Source organism: Perca flavescens, chromosome 19 (genome assembly GCF_004354835.1).
Source record: "Perca flavescens isolate YP-PL-M2 chromosome 19, PFLA_1.0, whole genome shotgun sequence".
In the NCBI taxonomy this organism is placed as follows: Eukaryota; Metazoa; Chordata; class Actinopteri; order Perciformes; family Percidae; genus Perca; species Perca flavescens.
Window position 1 is genome coordinate 30,967,987 of NC_041349.1, and position 18,431 is coordinate 30,986,417.

Here is an 18,431-nt window from a genome sequence, read left to right on the forward strand (position 1 = left end):
TATAGCAAAAGGGGAACTATGGGCAATTTGGGAATTCATACATGTGTTTTCAAAATGTCAGTAAACATTAAAAAACTCTCAAAAATCCCAAAACTCAAATTTGTGATGTCATCTGATATAATGAAAGGAGCTTTTTCAAAAACAATGAATTGAGAAAGATTTTAAAGATGACACTGAGAACATCCAGGGGGATGTTCGGAGGTAACGGGTAGATTTTCTGTTTCAGAAATGAAACGCTAACATAGAATAAACCTCATTTGTTTTTTTTTTATTCTACAAAATTAGTTTCACATTCATTGTCTATAAAGCAGCTTAGTAACCTGATGACATCATAGTTTGAGTCTTACATTTATGGTTCGTGGCTTTGCGGGAGAGTAGCTCTTAATAGGGCTGTGACGATAACCGCATCACCGCAATACCTGCGGTGACGTGCCACTGCCGTGGTGATGACATCACTACCGCCATCACCGCATTTTTTATTTATTTTTTTACTTTTTGCTGCCAAAGGTTACAAGGAGAATACATGTCGTGTGATATTAAATATTATGAAAGCAACAATCATTGTTTAGTTATCCTCATCAACAGTGTAGGAGCCACATAGTGTATGTTGTTTATGGTCTCATTTATATTATTTATTGATTATTGTGTTGTGCACTTGTATTGTAGGTGGTGGGCGTTTTCATCGCGGTTTGAACGGAAGTTATAACATATTTGTTTGCTTCACCTGATCACCTAGTGAGCCTGGGAGCGAACACTTTCTGTTGACCAATGTTGCGGCTGTAAGCGGTCCAACATAGTTTTGCCGCGAGGGACTAAACACTGAGAGATACATAAACACACTGTGACGCGCTCAAGGATTGTATTGCAAGGATTTATTCCGCCACACTAACACGCAAATTTCGACTCAAAGTAACTTTACATTTGGTAACTGCAGTGCTAGTTGTATTTTACATGTGGAGGAGTAAATCATTGCAATACAATCGTGAGCGCGTCACAGTGTGTTTATGTATCTCTTGGTGTACTTTGTTGTATTCTCTCCTATTTGAAGAGGTTATGGAGAGAAAAAAAAAACTTTTATTATTGATTTTTATTTGATTATTATTATTATTATTATTATTACTACTACTACTACAGGTAACGTTTAATATAATACACAGTTGGGAAGGCAAAGACATTTCTCTGTTCTCAGCAGAGGTGGACATTACCGCTGCAGTGTTTACCAGTGCACTTTAGCCTAGCAGCTAGCGGAGTTTCCTTCTGTTTATAGATTAATCCTGACAAAAACGCACGGTTAAATTTCAGCCTGCATGCACATTTTGTAGCCTAAACAGAGCAGCTCATGTTGGTAGTGAGAGCAACAAGTTAGCGGAGTGCCAAGTTGCCCTCTCTGCTCTCTGTCTGCTCAGCTGCTAGAACGCTGTGCTGCGAAGTGTCTGCACTCGCCATTGTCGGCTAACAATTACTTTATTTTTAACTTTATCGACAATAGAGCTTTCTGAACTGTCTGTGGAATAGATCAACCGAGAGGAGAAAAGGCAACGCGGCCTTAAATGACAGCAAGACACAGTAAAGACTCTGACATTGAGCTGAAATGGAAACACTGCAATCTTTTTATACAGTCTATGACTGCAACATATGTTGTATGTAAGCCTGTCACGATAGTCAATAAATCGAGTTATCGCACGATAAAAAAAAATGAGCTCGATCATTTTTACGGCCGCAATAATTTCCATTTGCATGCTTGTTTGTTTTCCTCGTCTCTCTCTACCAGAGAGACTGGAGGACCACTCTCGGTTCCTTAGCCTAACGAGGAGTGAACCCTCTTGTCAGTCGCATGGTCTTTGGTGGGCGGGACTCCAGGCCGAGAGAGAGAGACAGAAAAACACTAGTTGAGAGTTGGAGCAGGGTTTCCCGCAGCACTTTGCAGTTAAGGCGCCGTCAAAAAAAAAGTATATGAGCGATATCCACCGGGTTACTTGGCGTCCCGTTTTCTTCCTTTCATTCCAAACCACACAACTGACAACCTGCAGGTGGAGTGGGTGGAGACAGGCTCGGACATACACGCCACTGGACTTGTCAGTCTCGCAAGCGGTTTCAGGAAAGTGGCTGCATGTGTCCGACAATGCACAGAACATTAACGGTACAAGCCTACAGCTGTCCGCGGACACGGAGTGTGGAAAGTATGTCAGAGTTGTGTGTGTGTGTGTGTGTGTGTGTCCGCCCGCCCCCACGAAGCTCCGACCTGAAGAGGAGCAGAAGCCGCACCTTCGCCAAAATGAAGACTGAAAAACAGAACTATTTTGGTACATTTACTGGCCATGTGGCATATAGCCATACAGATAGATTTAATTTATTAATTATATATTATTTAAATTTAATATTTTGTGTTAAATAATTGTAAAATTACAGAGTCTGTAGTCTGAGAACTTACGTGTCACAAACGGCAATCCCACAACTGTACATCAGCGTGAAAGACGACATACTAAAGGAGATCAAAGACATATTGTGGATATTTAAAATGTCTTCCAGTTCCAGTGTTAAATATTCTTTAGAAATAAAAGTATATTGATCTTTGAAAAGGTGTACCTGCATTATTATGCCATTATCATTATATTAGATGCAAATGGTCTTTCAATGACAATATTATCGTTTATCGCAATAATTTCTGGGACAATTTATCGTCCAGCAAAATTTGTTATCGTGACAGGCCTAGTTGTATGGTTTAAGCCGATGCTTTTTCGGGGGTAACGCTATTTACTCAACTGACAGTATTGACAACAGATAAAGCCACCGTGTCTTGAGAAGCTTGTTGTTTTATTGTTCACGTTTAACTCACTTTACATAATCTTTGTTATCTCTTTTTCCTCTCACTTTTCCTCACAGCTGCACACTACTCGTTCTCCTTGCGCGACCACACAAGCACTGACATCACACACTTAAGGCACCCTGCTATTCTTGCTCTAACTTACGCTACTCTCTTAAGGGGGTTGCGGTTAACCGCCATACCGCGGTGATACGTTGCTTCTTCACCACGGTAAGAAAAAAACTACCGTCACAGCCCTATCTCTTAATCAAAAATATCAGAGGTGAGATTAAAGGCTGTTGCACACCAGGGACGTTTTTTCCATGCGATTATTTCACATGTCAATATATTTTTTCGAACTGTTGTTTTTGTCACAAGTAGTGTTCACTTATGAGGATCACCAAACAACAACACATAGGCTGCTGTCTGAACTACAGACTGTACGTCAGCTAACTTTATTACTTCTTTCAACCTTTACAAAGGCAGCACATTCTTTCCGTTTTTAACTTTCACAATAATAGGGCTGCCACCTCTTAGTCGATTAGTCGACTAATCGGTCGTTTTGGTCTTAGTCGACTAAGATTTCTTTAGTCGATTAGTCATTTTTTATGCTTATTCATGCTTTATTACTTATTTCCAAGAATCTTCTGAGCACATTTATGGTAAACACAAGATTTAAAGTGGTGCTTTTGCAGGATTAATTGTGGAGAAACTCAGTTTTACAGATGGTTAATTAACTACATTTATATTGTGCTTTTCTAGTCTTAACCACCTCTGAAAGCGCACAGCTCTGACAATTAAATCAACTAATCGATTAGTCAACAAAATCGTATAAGTGTTAGTTGACTAAGTCGAGGACAGCCCTACACAATAAGCCCGAGACATATACTACACTGTTTTGCAGAGGGAATTCAATTGAGTATTAACTGTATACTCAATTAGAGTTGGAGGAAACTCAATAAATAGCTTACAGTTAGAGCCCTGCAAGCCCGTTGGTGCCCAACGGGGCCCGACAGTATAAGCCCATTCGGGCGGGCGCTTTTTTTTTTTTTTTTTTTTTTTTTTTTTTACAGATCGGGCTCGGGCTTATTTTAGCTTCTCTCCTCATTGTGCCCATCTTAGTAGCGTGTGACGTGTGTGTTTGCGTTGGTAGCAGAGACAGCGCGCATCAGAGAGCGCGCGTCAGAGAGAGAGAGCGCATCAAAGAGCGCGCGCGTCAGAGAGCTTAAAAGTGATTGATGTTGGTCTAGGGTCGGGCCGGGTTCGGGCTGAAAAAATTGCAGGCATTGTTACAGCTTTTCCTGGGACGTACCAAAAGCTAACCTCCGTCCCTCCACTCAGCAGTCTGGAAACCAGACAGGACACCTTTTGGTGATTGTGAGGAGCTGCTACATTTATTTGTTCTCAAACTGCAGAATCTAGCTGCTGTACAATCACTTCATATCTTCACCACTAATCGTTAACTCTCCAACTGCTCTCTCTTTCTCGTCCGCTCACATCACATCTTTCGTCAATTTCTTTCTCTCTTCAGCATCTGTCCGACTGATATGGTAGATGAGCTGGCGCAAATATCCAAAACCTTTATTGAAAACTGTGGCAAATTTGCACCGCTGTCGGTGTGAATAGTTTTGATGTGAAATATTCACAGCCGATTATTTTGCATATTGGCGTCGCTTATTTGTCACGCCCCTGGTGTGTAACTGTCTTAAGTCACACATGTGTAAGTCACAAGTTTTAACCTTCACCGTCCTGAACAAGTCCCAAGTCACTGTGTTTAGACCCAAGTAAGGCTGTACCAACAAAAAGGGGTGTAACCTCTTGGTTGCTGTTTTTTTGTTTCTGTTTACAAGCACAGACCAGGTAAAGCAGCCGTTAACAATGCAGGGGCCCGTTTCAGGAAGGAGGTTTAACAAACTCTGAGTCTAACCCTGATATCTGAGTTGATTTATCCTGAGATGGGAAACTCTGAGTTTTTGAAAAAAAAAGTAATGTAACACAAAAAATGTGCTGGGATGTAGGGCATGTCAACGATGGGAGACGTTAATGATACGAGGATGGCTAAGGTTAGGTAGGCTACATAACTGATGGACTGGGAAGAAAAATGATAGCGCTCAAATAGGAAGTTATCTAAAAATTAAAATGTCAAGGGTTTCAATATCATCTCCAGACGTATGTTTAACTCCCTGCGAAGTAATACAGCTTCTTCATCAACGGGATCGTTGACAAAAGGAAATGCCATGTTCGAGAAAAAAACTTTCATAGTCTGCCTAACATGGTTAATAAACCAACCCTGTTTTTTTATTCATGCAGGTAACAAACTGTGCTAAAATGAGCTTGATTAAGACTGATAAATGAATGATGAAATAAAAGAGCACTGTGTCAGAGGGAGGAGACTGAAAGGAGAAAACCTGCTCCCGACCAGGCTAGGTTCACAGAGTCCGAGGTTAAGTTACCTCTCTTTCTGAAACGGAAAACCCAGAATTACCCTCATCTCAGGGTTAGCAAACTCAGAGTTTTCACTAAACCTGCTTTCTGAAATGGACCCCACATGTCATTTGGTACCTCCTTCAGCTGTATGTGGGTTTGTGAACTCCTTCTTAGCCTCTGCTGGGCTCCCTCTTGCTCTGGGCTATCCTTTTCTCAGCCATCTGTTGCACGAGTCTTCACCCAGGCTATTCAGACCGTAAAGCAGGTTCTCAGGCTGGCTGTGGGACAGCTGTCTGGTCTGTTGACCCTTGTCAAACTGAACACAGAATGAGAGCCATAACATGGGTGAGAAAGATGTGGTATGGTACAGATGATAACGTGTGATACTGTATGGTGAACATCTAATTACTTTAGCTTTCTGTATCTCCTTGATCTTCTTATCTTGGTATCCTCATTTCTGCCATCTTGCCTAAACAGGGATTAAAGAATTAGGGTGAGATTTAAAAACTATAAATTTTTTCAGATTTATTTGTGGATGTTTCCCAGCACTGACCACCAGCTATTTATTTATTTAGATTTACAGCAAAAATGAAACTTAAAATACATATTTCATTACAGACTAAGTGCAATTGTCTGGAGGGAGAAACACTTATAAATAGAGCAGGTAGCCTACAGTATATCTTATTTCTCAGTTTGTTCAATTCCCTGTCTATTTATTTTTATGTGGAAAGCGAGAATGGAAAGACAGAATGATAATGTTAATTTGGACACACTGAATCATGAGTGAAAATAACGATCACATTGAAATTAAGATGTTGTGGTCCACAAAGCAGACTCTCCGTTTAATGTCATGTTGTAACTTAAATGAAGCAGGGGTAAATTGTTAATTACAACGTGTGGTTCACTGTTCATAAAGTAGAACCAACGTAAAGTTAGACAGCTAAGATAGCTTATTGAAAATTGAGGCATAACCTGGTAACGTTAAACGGCGGTTTTCCGGTTATAAACAGTGATGTTAACTACCTAGCGTTAGGAGCAATGGAGCGTTATAACGTTTCCTCAATTACTAGTTAGTACCCAGCTAATCAAGCTGACCTGCTAAACTGTCTACTACTAACCTTACGTTACTTAGCAAGTTAACGTTAGCTACTACGTTAACTGCCACCTGTCTTTGTAAGGTCCGTGTTTGCACGAGGAAATAGGAACTTAAGTTAAACATGAAACGTTGACGTTCCTAAATTAATGTTAGTGTTAGTCAACTGACAAATATAATGTAGCTAGCTAGTTAACTGTTATATATTTAGCTAGCTAGCTAACATTATGATTGATGCATGGTTCACATTCAAGGCTAAAATTACATAAGGACAGTCTTATGTAGCTAGGCACATACACGGCAAATGCTAACGTTATCCCTGCTGATATTTTAAAATTGTGAAACGTATGTAAGTGTTATCTTAACTCGTGTCCAGTTGATATCTCGTGAGGAAACTGCATGTAAATAAAAAGAAAAGTATTACTTTACCTTAAGTGAAAGCTGAATGTGAATCACCGTCCTGACTCCTGCAATACGTTATTATCCACACTGTCTCTGCGTCGAGAGTTTGACGTTAGCACAGCCCCCCCATGAAGTCAAACAATATCATTGGTCAAGATCGTCTCTGCCCGGTATGATTCATCCAATGATTGTGCAACATTCAATTATTTGAATCTGCGCGCACTTTCTTGATATCTGAAGCACATAGACTAAAGAGACAATTTCTGTTTACATTTCTGTTTAATCAACCATTTTAAGGTCATCGCTTCACGTCCAGATGATCAATGTTCACGTTGATGCTAGAAGCCTTGGTTAAACTGTTGAGCCCTAGCCTCCCTTCCCAGTCTTTCAAACATTGCATGTATTGCTAAAAAAAAAAAATATATATATATATATATACCACAACAATGTAAAGCTTTATTTATACTGTGTTCTCCCTGTCTTTATTCACTGTATATTACCTCAGCCCCTGAAAAACTCTTTGTTCCCTTTGACCTGTAGAAAGTGGGGAGAGGCAAAATGATTGGAGGGAGCAGTAGACTGCACAATGACCTTGCATTTTGTTGAACACTGTGACTCACTTTGGGTCTTAATATTAAGAGAAAATTGTTTTAACAACAATTTTAACTTCATAAGGAAAAGAACATGTATGCTACATATTCTATTTGAAGTACACCAAATACATAAAGAAGAGTTCTGCATATTAGTTTCTGACTGTGGGGAATTGGGAAAAACAGTAAAAACTTCCCAAAATTTCTAAATTGCTTATTTTCATGACATTCATAACAGCCTTTTATGAAAAGCCTACTCTTTCAGTTTTGAAATGAAATCACAGATAATTTCTCAAATAAGCATAATGTTGCAGATGTCCATACGGTTTGTCGGTAGGCATGACTTTCATAAGAAGGGACACACTTTAAATGGGCAGCCGCACACAATTCAAGATTCCTTTATTGTTACATTAAATTACAGGTATAGGACCATATCAAGCAACATCTGACATTACACAAATGGCTCTGTTGTGTCTGTTGTGGCGTATAAACGCAGGGTTGAATTAAACTGTATGAGGGTTGGAACTAGCGGAACAAGTTAGGTTAGGTGGTGTGCAAGTTAGGCTAGCAGGTACATATTTGAGGTATTGGTGTGCATTAATATTGATTTATCACCCCTTATAAAAGTGTAGCATAGCTGTGGCACAGGCAATCCATTTGTTACAAATGAAACACACATTGCCCAATATGTGCATCAATGCCTGTGTAACCATTGCAATTCAATGGAAATTGTAGTGTAATTTCAGAGGCAGGGGTGGTCAGATCACCAAGGTCTTGGAGAGGCATTTAAGGTACCGTACATGCATGAATATTCATTCTACCTGACATAAGAGGGAAGCTCATGCTCCGAGCTGTTTGCATAATATAGACAGGAACAAACATCAAAAGCCAGAGTGGACACAGTATAAGACATCCCCACAGACATCAGTAAGCAGTAGGGGTGTGACGAGACGCTTACTCCACGAGACGAGACACATCACGAGATTGGGTTCACGAGAACGAGACGAGACGAGATTTTTAAAAAAAATGTAAAGAAATCCTCGATGAAATATATGAATGGAAAATAGTTTTTTTATTCAACTGAAAAATCACAAAATGCAAAACAATTTAGGTGCATTTTGAAATCAACTATTAATGATGAATGTTATTTAACTTTTTTTTTTACTATTTTAATGAATTATATGCAGTAAAGGACGTGAAAACACTGCAAAATGTTTTGTATAAACTCTACCAACTGGCTTCTGCCCTGTACAATTTCACACGAGAAATCTAACTCCTTTCCACAAACCGAACATAAAAAAATAAACAGTATAAATAAAATAAATGTGTATAACAGAAAAATAACACTTTAAATGCAAACAGTAAGTGTATCAATAACCAAAGTACTGCTCTCTCAAAACTACAAGTGCAAACAGAAACAATTTTTTTCTTCAAGCATGAAAAAGAAAATATAAGCATGTCGACTGTTTCTGGCAGCAGTTGAGACCTTTGGGCAGTAACTATGTCTCCTGCAGTAGAAAAAACACGCTCACTTGGAACAGAGGTAGCAGGGATGGAAAGGTATGCTTTGGCAAGTGGAGACAGCAAAGGATATTTAGAGCTGTTTTCTCTCCACCACTTCAGAGGGCAGCAACTGAGTGGGATAAGGGCCTCTCTTCTGTAGAGATCAATTTCCTTCTCAGTCCCTCTGCTGGACTTTTCTGTCTTAGAGAAAGAGTCCCCTAGTAGATGCTCAAGCGCTGACTTCTTGGAAGCAGGTTCTCCCTCTTCTGACTCGACTCCCAGAGCCCCCTCTCCTCCATGTGTGGAACAGTGAGCTGCTGCCTCTTCTCTCTCTGTACTCTTCTCTCCTGTGGTCTTTAAACAGCAGAAACACTGGTTTTAACCTTAAGCAGCAAAGCAGTCCCCCCTCTCCCTCTAAACACAAACACACTCAGGAAGACAGACTCGCGTTGGTTATGGTCTAGTTGCGGTAGAGTCTGGAATCTTGGGTCCAGCGCAGTGCTTTCTAACAGAATATTGTGTACATCTCCGCTGTATCTCCCTGAAATATTACTGAGGATTGCTCTCTTTGTGTCTGCCATGGTGGGGGAATCACCGTCATTTGGAGCCATGCTCTGTTCAATCATGTAACCCACAGTGTCTCTCACAATGAGAGACACTGTGGGGCTCTTCTCCTCACATAAGACTGTGGTGGCTGTCTTCAAAGGATTCAGCAGCTTCACAAGGTCTTCGGCATTCACGATATCGCTGCTGTCCAGTGTGTCAATGTTACGGGCATTTTGTCTCATCTCAGGGCTGGTGAGAGCTGCTGATATGGCAGCTTGCTGCTCCAGGTAACGAACCAGCATATCTAAAGTGCTATTCCATCGCGTGGTAACGTCCATGATTAATTTGTGTGGTGGCAGTTGTAGCAGCTTCTGCTTGGATGTGAATAACGCGGCAGCCGTTGAACTCCGGTGAAAAAAAGCTGTTACTCGTCCACCCGCCCAAGCAAGCGAGTGACGCGCGGAACGCCGAGGCCAGCCTGGGTAGCGAGGTTGATCGTGTGTGCAAAGCACTTGATGTGCGGCTCTAATCCTGCCTCACGCACAGCCACTTCCATATTACGCGCATTGTCAGTCACAATTGCGATGCCGTGGTTTGTTTTTTTAATCTCCCAGTCAGTGACAGCTGCTTGTAAAACTTCAGCTATGTTTGCCCCTGTATGGGACTCGAAAAGTGGGCAAGTCTGCAGTACAAAACTTTCCATTTCCCAGTCACTGTTGATTATGTGGGCTGTAATTGTGATATAGCCCTGCGTACACCTAGAAGTCCAACCATCAGTAGTTATGGCGATGCTTTTTGCCTCTTTCAGACTCTGTACAACCTTGACCTTGGCTTCTTTGTAGAGGTTTGGGACTACAGTGCGAGTTAAATGCGCGCATGATGGGATGACGTACCTCGGTTCCAGTGTGTGGAGGAGTTGCCGAAATCCGACATTTTCCACCACAGAAAATGGCCTCATATCAGCTGCAATGAAAACGCCTATGTCCCTCGTTATTGCCGTGGCTCTTGCACTTACCGGTGGCAGAGATGCAAAGGCTTTTAGAGTTGCAAAGGCCTTTAGAGTTTGTTTGCCCTTTTAATGTTTTCGTCGCGGGTGCAGTAGTTAGTAGAGAGCTGTGGTGGTGCTGTAAGTGTTTTTGCATAGTGCTCGTGTTAGCCGCGGTATACGGCATTTTTTTCTTACAATGTTTACATATTGTGTTCGTCTTGTCTGTCACTCTTTCGCCGTTTATTATTTCCGCAGGAAAACCAAAATGTTGCCACACAAATGATTTAAAAGTGGCAGGGGGATCTTCAATAGTAATTTCACGCTCCATCACGCTGACATCACATCGCCTCACGAGACAACTTTTCACCTCGACGAGAAATCTCGTCACGTTTTAATCTCGCGAGATCTCGTAAAACGAGATCTCGTCACACCCTTAGTAAGCAGTCAATGGAAAAAGATGTTGGGCCATGAATCTGAAATAGGCCCATGGCCTCCACGGAAGTGAAATGAGGCAAGAACATCAGATGCCCCCTAAAATATTAGGATGGTGAAGATGTAGGCTTATCCAGGCTGAAGGCTGCCTGGCTCTCAGTGTTTGTTATATAAAATAAAACTGCCCACAAAATCCTGAGCCACAATCATAACATTAAAGCGCCCATATTATGCTCATTTTCAGGTTCATAACTGTATTTTAAGGTTGTACCAGAATAGGTTTACATGGTTTAATTTTCTAAAAACACCATATTTTTGTTGTACTGCTTAGCTCTCTCTCACTGCTGCAGATCCTCTTTTCACCTGGTTTCTGTTTTAGCTACAGAGTGAGACCTCTTTTCATCATCTTCTTCTGTACTATCTTTGATTGCACTCAACATGCTCAGTAGCTCAGATGTAGAGCATGTCAGCTAGCTAACTCTAGAGACAGTAAAAGAAAGCCTGTTTCTCCAACTTTGGTCAGTTACAAGGCAGGATTAGCTGGGAGACTTCTAAATGAGGGCGCACATGTAAGTAGTTCTTTTGTAGATTATGGTGAACTTGTGTGTGTTGTAGCAGTGCTTTGCTATTGAGAACGACGTAGCATGCTAGCATTAGCATGCTAACGCTAACGCTACGAGCTAACGGTTGTGGTTAACCAGCTCATTTCGGACTGTGACGTCACAGTCCGAGCCGATTTTGAACAGCTCACTAGGAGACTGAAGGCAGGACACATTCAGAAACCATATCTCACTCAGAACACCATGGATGGATTTTTTTCAAAGTTTGTATGTGTGTGGAAGCATCAGAGACACAAAAGAACACCCCAAATCCCAGAAAAAGTGATTTTTTCATAATATGGGCACTTTAAAACAGGCAATTTCTGAGATAACAGCAGAAACATTTTTTTTCTTTTATCAGGGAGTAGCATAACCAGTCTATGTCCAGTACCAAATGTCTCCGTTAGAGTGAGGTGAAGCACAAACGTTTCAGCGTCATGTCTCTCCTCTGTTTTCATTACAGTCAGAGCATGTGAATGCAGCGGCAACTGTTCATCAATATAATGCACTGTAACTCACTGTAACCACTCATACCTGCCGTCATTTGTTGTGATTCTCAGAATGTTTCTCAGACCGACGTCCTCCACAACACTAATGGGCCTGCAGTCTGTAGCTATCCACTTCGTTATGGCATTTGTTAGCTTCTCTTGCCTTTGTTTATCTATACTTCTCCCACTTGCTGCATCCAACGTAATCTGCCAAAGCCTTGCGCCACTGTTTGTTTTGTTGAATGATTTTCTGGTATCAACGGTGTGTATTGCATTTAGGTGATATTTCAGACTGGAAGTACTTCGGTGATAAGAAAATTCAACTTTGCAGTTGTTACAAATAACTTTGGTTCTGTCTACTGCACCGTCTGGAAGAACTTTAAAATGAAAATGGCCATGCAAAAGTTCTGTACCCTTCTCCATGTTTGTTGATTTGTTTTTCTTTTCCGGTTCTTGTAAGCGCGGCAGCAGTCAGCACAGACTTTTACAAAATCAAAGCCTGTGAGCAACAGACTTTTACAATAATAAAAACGGTGTTAATGCGCGATAAAATAATTGTTGGCGTTAATTAATTAATGAGTTAACGTGATTATAAATAACACGTTAACTTGCCCAGCCCTAATTGTTAGATGGGTAATGATCAATTCTGCTAAGATTTTTGGTGATGATCGGAAACGTAAAGTATCGTGAAAAGACCAAAAATTGCATCAGGTTGGAAGTGTCCGAATATGGCCAATAACAGTGAGTGGTGTCTGAACGTGGACACACTGACGCTAGCTACTTAATAGTAAGCAGTATGCTAACGTTAGATTGTAATGGAATGAAGCAGCACTTTCTACCGTCAAAAATCACAGAAGGCTTCTGAACCAAACAGTACCCAATCAGACTTGTTTCAGGAGTAATGTGACCTGGAATTGGGGAGAATTTAGCAACATTGGCAGCCCAGATGACAATGTTTACTGCAGATAGCATGTAGCTACATGGGACAATGTTAACACCGCAGTAGCTTCAAAAAAAAAAAAAAAAACACTCCAATCCTTCCTACTTGGACCAGATGACCAATCTTAGAAGGCTGGCTTAGAGTTGCGTAACACCTTGCCAAGAGTAGAAAAAACTGTTGAAGTGTTGTCGGTGTTGAAACCGGAGCGTTCAGAATAGTTGGCAGTCTATTTCTGTTTCCAAAAAAAAATAAAAATCCGAAAGTAAGTTTTGGCCACATTCAACATGAAAATCCAATATTATAACATTGTAGATATGACAGAAAACATGGAAAAGCATAATATGTGACCTTTAAGGCAGTATTTATGAGCCAGTGGAACGAAATTATGTTCACATGTGCACTCTGTATGTACAGTGGAATGACAATACTATCTATCTATCTAGCTATCTATCTATTTAGCTTTTTATTATTAAAATCTATAAAAAACACAATACTTCAACAACAATACTAAACCGCTGCAGAGGCTGAGGCTGCTGCGGTAGTAAATCCAATTTTATTTCAGATACAACAGCAACCCAGTGAGACAAGGGGCTCGTATCCCAGGTCTACTGTTTGTCTACTGGTTTGTGGTAATATGATTAATGGTAATGCTTTTAGGGAATATTGAAATATACATCACTGAACCACAGTGTCAACTAACATGATAAAGCCAGATTATATTGAAATGAACTAGTTTACATGTCATAGCCTCCTTCTCACCCCTGGAACCTGAGACACATTGATCTTAGTGTTTAAAATGGCCATAATTGGCAGCCACAGCATCACTAGAAAGCTGACAGTAAACATAACAAGCTTTAGTGTGGTATGGAAAGAAATTGATTATACCAGTAGTATAATAGTTGTTACCTGGATATAACTCCAGTTCTATGAGTATGTGCGAACCAATAGTGAAGCCTGTTAGAGGGCAGAGCACATACGAAATAGAACCATGACTCTTAAACCTTGGCCCCCTCCTTGGCCCTCTAGCTTATAGTGTTCTCTCTAATAGTGCTGCATACAAATATTTATGACAATTCTAGCTCTCTCAAACCAAAATGAAGATGCTTGTCCAGCCTTAGCATTACAACGAGCAAACAGCGCAGAGAGAGTGAGCGTTATCACCAAAACAAAAAACAGCTTATTTCTAAAGCAAAATGAAAATCCTCCCTACAAATAATCACATCATCACACAAGCTGTCTGTGCACTTTAGTGGAATTATGGGTAACACTTTACAATAAGGTACACAAAAAAATAGGTAGTTAATGATTAGTTACTGTTTTTGAAAGGGTAGTTACCCTTTTTTAGAAGGGTAGTTACCCTTTTTCAGAAGGGTAGTTACCCTTTTTGAAAAGGGTAGTTACCCTTTTTCAGAAGGGTATTAGCCTTTTTCAGAAGGGTAACGAATGGTTAGTTACCCTTTTTCAGAAGGGTAGTTACCCTTTTTCAAAAGGGTAGTTAGCCTTTTTCAGAAGGGTAGTTACCCTTTTTGAAAAGGTTAGTTACCCTTTTTCAGGAGGGTAGTTACCCTTTTTGAAAAGGGTAGTTACCCTTTTTCAGAAGGGTAACGAATGGTTAGTTACCCTTTTTCAGAAGGGTAGTTACCCTTTTTCAGAAGGGTAACGAATGGTTAGTTACCCTTTTTGAAAAGGGTAGTTACCCTTTTCGAAAAGGGTAATTACCCTTTTTGAAAAGAGTAGTTACCCTTTTTCAAAAGGGTAGTTACCCTTTTTCAGAAGGGTAGTTACCCTTTTTCAAAAGGGTATTTACCCTTTTTCAGAATTGTAGTTATTCGTTACCCTTCTGAAAAAGGGTAACTACCCTTTTCAAAAAGGGTAACTACCCTTCTGAAAAAGGGTAACTACCCTTCTGAAAAAGAGTAACTACCCTTTTCAAAAAGGGTAACTAACCATTCGTTACCCTTCTGAAAAAGGGTAACTATCCTTTTCAAAAAGGGTAACTTCCCTTCTGAAAAAGGGTAACTACCCTTTTCAAAAAGAGTAACTACCCTTTTCAAAAAGGGTAACTACCCTTCTGAAAAAGGGTAACTACTCTTTTGAAAAAGGGTAACTAACCTTTTGAAAAAGGGTAACTACCCTTTTAAAAAAGGGTAACTAACCATTCGTTACCCTTCTGAAAAAGGGTAACTACCCTTTTGAAAAAGGGTAACTACCCTTCTGAAAAAGGGTAACTGCCCTTTCAAAAACAGTAACTAATCATTAACTACCTATTTTTTTGTGTACCTTATTGTAAAGTGTTACCAAATTATGGAATTACTGGGGTGTAAAACGCATGACAACCCCCCCTGCTACCACACAAAACCAACGACATTTCATGTGTCTACACATCACAAACAGCATTCACACTGCCAAGTAACCATTAGCAGCAGACACTTCAGACCATGGACAATGAACAGTAATCCCGGCATTTTGAAAAATACCACCACAAACAAGCAATATTCTTAATAAATAATATTATTAGAATGGTAATATATATATATATATATTTATGGTATATTTGGGAAAATGGTCATTGTGCAGAATTACAGTAAATGTAAATAATGTTAAATTTACAGATTAAAGAGTAATTTCTAATGACAACCATTTTCCCCAATACTACTAGCCTGGGTAAACCCTGACGAACTTCCGGCAAATTTGAGATTTGCTGTGCAATAGCCCATTCAAACCCATTTCCAATGTCCCCAAAATCGAGGCACCAATCACAACCGCTGAGGCGGGCTTTACACCAATCACAACTGCTGAGGCGCGACGAGGATAGCGCAGTGAGCAGCTTTTTGTTTACATTCAACATGACGGCTACAGAAGCCGTGCTTCACATGCTCGGCCATGACCGGCGGCCAGCAGGTCAGTTAGACATATGCCGATTTCATGCCGGTCAACGCTACAATTAACTGACAACATAAGTTATACGAGTTACGGTACAGATCCACTTTTGCAACACGACTGACGCGTGGTGTCGTTACGCCTCCCCTCATTTGTACGTTGATGAGCGTTCCTCAATTTACAGCATTTTTGCAACGTCTAGCACGTTCTCCCCGTCTCCTCTGTGCTCTACTTCTTTATGCAAATGAATCCATTGAACGTGATGCGACTATCCAATAGAAGTAGAGCACAGAGGAGACGGGGAGAACGTGGGATCCTTTTTCTGCTAAACATTGCAAAAATGCTGTAAATTGAGGAACGCCCATCATCGGCCAGCTTTTTGACAACATTTTCTCAAATGTAGCGCTGCCTTCCCGGAATGCTTTGCGTGCACGTTGAAGTCGCTTGACGTCACCCATAGGAATAGAGTGGAGCGCGGAGCGACCAAAGCGCCGTACGGACAAATGGATCTGTACCGTTACAGTTCTCAAGGACGCACACACACACGGACGCGACAGCACACAGTCTCTTCTTCCTTTCTTTCAACTTCTCCGGCGTGTGTGGCGCGTACCCGCTCGCGGTGTGAAGCGCATGTCCGCGCTATTCTCGCACATGTAGGGAACCTTGTGAATTAACCTGCAACATGTCAGCTGTTTGGAAATTCTTCAGCGTGTGTGCTAACAAGTTTGCAATATGCAACACCTGCAAGGAAAAAGTAGGGCGTGGAGGGACGACACCAAAAACCAAAATCAAATTTTTTTTAGTTGGATATTGGATGTGAAAAGCGTCACCCAGATCGTTGGTCTGATTGGTTGAAGGACTATCCAATGCGCCCAGAGGAATTTGAGCGGCGTCCGTTGGTGACGCCCCTTTGGAAATGAACTGTCAATGAACCTTTTCCAGACCCACTCTCAGTTACAACCGAGAAGGGTTTGGTGTCAACCAGGCTACAATATTACCATAACACATACAAAAAAGTGGGAGTAGCGGCCAGGATAAAATCAGTTGGCATGGTAGCCTATTAGATTTTACCTAACTTAACGATCACATTACTTGACAATGAAGTTCATGTGTAATTGCTGGAGTTGAAATGCTTCTCAAAAGCCTTGGTTTGCACCAAATTAAGCTCTGCATATCTCCACAATTCAAATCAACTGCACGGTAACTTGACTTATGGTCCCCCTCACCAGCATTAAAGTTACTCCCGGTTTCCCATAGATGCCAGCTTCCATAGTGAACCAACAGGCTAGCTAGCTAGTTTATCGGGGGTGGTAGGTTGTTATTCCTGTCCCATTGGGTGGAACTTGTCATAAAGTTAACGATAACAAAGCCTGCCCATTTAGAGTGAAGATATGATTGGTCAATAATGTTTTGTTTAGATATTGATTGTAAAATTATGAATTGATAATTTTTTTTCTTCCAACTGATGACTTTTAAAATATTTTTTAAAATATCCTAGGGCCTTATCTCTGAGGGTCTGGAGGGCTCTGACGGTTCCCCACTAGATTATACGTAAAAAGAATGTCTGCGTCTGCTTTCAAAAAGAGCTAAAGACAACAGTTACTACTAAAATATGTTCAAGCCTGAATAACCTAAATGGCTGGGGACTTCTGAACTACTTTTTCCATTCTGAAATCTGTTTAAATTATACCATTATTTCCACATGTTAAAATGTCTCTATTTATTGTATCGTACTTATTTAACCAATAGTAGACTGATGAAATAAATATCTTGGGACTATTTAGGATTAGGGTAGTTTAGTTCTTAGGGTTTTCTTTAGGTTAAAAATGTTACTGTAGAATGCATGCACACAAGCCAATGTGTTTTTATTTATAATATATGTTAACTATCTGCTTAGTGAATGGGCCCCTATATACAAGCTTCAGACAGCTAACTAGGGTGTCCCCTTTCACATTATTTCTTATGATTGTATTTCTTTTTTTAAACTTTTTTTGTAAATAAACTGAACTGTAAAACTGACAGTGATGACCACTTTTGGAAAATATTTAGACAGTAAGACTACAGTACGACTCATACCATAACTAAAATGTGTTCAGAACAAACTGGAGCACAGAATGTATAAAACCATATTTATTCTCAGCACAACTCTCAGCATTACTATAAGATCATATTGGTAAAGGACATGGGTTGGATACTCTTTGACACAAGTAGAGCAGAGTTTCACCCAGTTAAGCTCATGGTCAGCTCTGGTTTCCCACTCAGTGTTTACTGTGTTACACTGCTGGCAGGGCTGACAGGGAGATTTTGTTGCCTACCAACAGCAGACATCACAACCTCCCTTATAGCCTGGTGGTGAGTTCAGGGTCCCTGCCAGTAAACCATCAGCATTCCCAGTTATTCATTCCAATTAGCCAGGAATTCCTGACGCTGGTTGAGTTCTGCAGTACTGTGAGCTACAGTGGGGATCGGTCTCATCCTACGGACACTGATGTTGATGATGATGATGATGAACATTTGAATGAAGAACCTGATTAAAACCTACAGGGTCACCCAATTTGTTACATTACAGTTCAGCTGTACACAGGAAAGCTCTGTCCATCGTCGGTGACACTAAACAGCTCCTCTGCTCCTCTGGAGCATCTGGACCCCAGACTGGCCCCTACTGACACAGATGCCCCAGCCCTGAGAGCTTCAGCAAAGAGGCTCGCTCTTCCTGTGGTGTGTTGTTGCCATGTTGTTG